Genomic DNA, 1,232 nt, shown 5'->3' with positions numbered 1-1,232 from the left:
CATGGGGATTTTGATTGGCATTGCATTGAATCTATAAATAGCTTTTGGTAGCATGGTCATTTTCACAATATTAATTCTTCCAGTCCATGAGCATGGGAGGTCCTTCCATCTTCCGATGTCTTCCTCAATCTCTTTCTTTAAAGATTTAAACTTTTCATTGTTAGAGGACTTTAATGTCTTTGCTCAGATTCATTCCAAGATATTTTATTTTTTTGTAGCTATTGTGAAAGGGAGTGTTTCCATGCACTCTTTCTCTGATTGCTTGTATATAGAAAGGGTATAGACTTTTGTAGATTAATTTTGTACCCTGCCACTTTATTGAAAGTGTTAATCATTTCTAGGAGTTTTCTGGTAGAATTTTTGGCGTCTCAGATATATTGTCTGCAAAAAGGGATAATTTGATCTCTTCCAATTATTACTCCTTTAATTTCCTTCTCTTGTCTTATTGCTCTTGCAGGAGTTTTAAGCACTATGTTAAACAGGTGTGGAGATAGTGGGCAGCCTTGCCTGGTTCCTGATTTTAATGGGAATATGCTTCCAATTTTTCTTCATTTAGAATGATGTTGATTGTGGGTTTGCTGTATATGGCTTTAATTATGTTGAGGTATGTTCCCTCCAGTCCAGTTCCCTCTAGGACTTTGAACATAAATGCATGTTGAATTTTGTCAAAGGCCTTCCCTGCATCTATTGAGATGACCATGTAGTTCTTGTCTTTGAGTCCATTTATATGATTTATGACATTTATTGACTTACGTATATTGAACCATCCCTGCATCTCTGGAATAAAGCCGACTTGATCGTGGTTGATGATCTTTTTGATGTGTGTCTGTATGCAGTTTGCAAGTATCTTATTGAGAATTTTTGCATCTATGTTCAATAAGGATATGGGTCTATAGTTTTCTTTCTTTTTTTTGCTCGTATCTTTCCCTGGCTTTGGTATTAGAGTGATGCAGGTTTCATAGAAGGCATTTGGAAGTTCTCCCTCCATTTCTGTTTGAATAAATTAAGTAGTGTTGGATGTAGGTCTTCTTTAAATGTCTGGTAGAATTCTGCTGTAAATCCATCTGGTCCTGGGCTTTTTTTAGTCAGGAGGTTTTTGTATTACTCTTTCAATTTCCTTATGTGTTATGGGTCTATTTAAGCTGTTAATCTCTTCTTGGTTTAGTTTTGGTGGTTCCCATGCTTTTAGATATCTGTCCATTTCTTTTAAGTTTTCAAATTTATTAGTATAA

The sequence above is a fragment of the Nannospalax galili genome, unplaced genomic scaffold, assembly GCF_000622305.1.
Source record: "Nannospalax galili isolate Female #2095 unplaced genomic scaffold, S.galili_v1.0 scaffold1573, whole genome shotgun sequence".
Classification (NCBI taxonomy): domain Eukaryota; kingdom Metazoa; phylum Chordata; class Mammalia; order Rodentia; family Spalacidae; genus Nannospalax; species Nannospalax galili.
Note: the sequence above shows the minus strand (reverse complement) of the source record.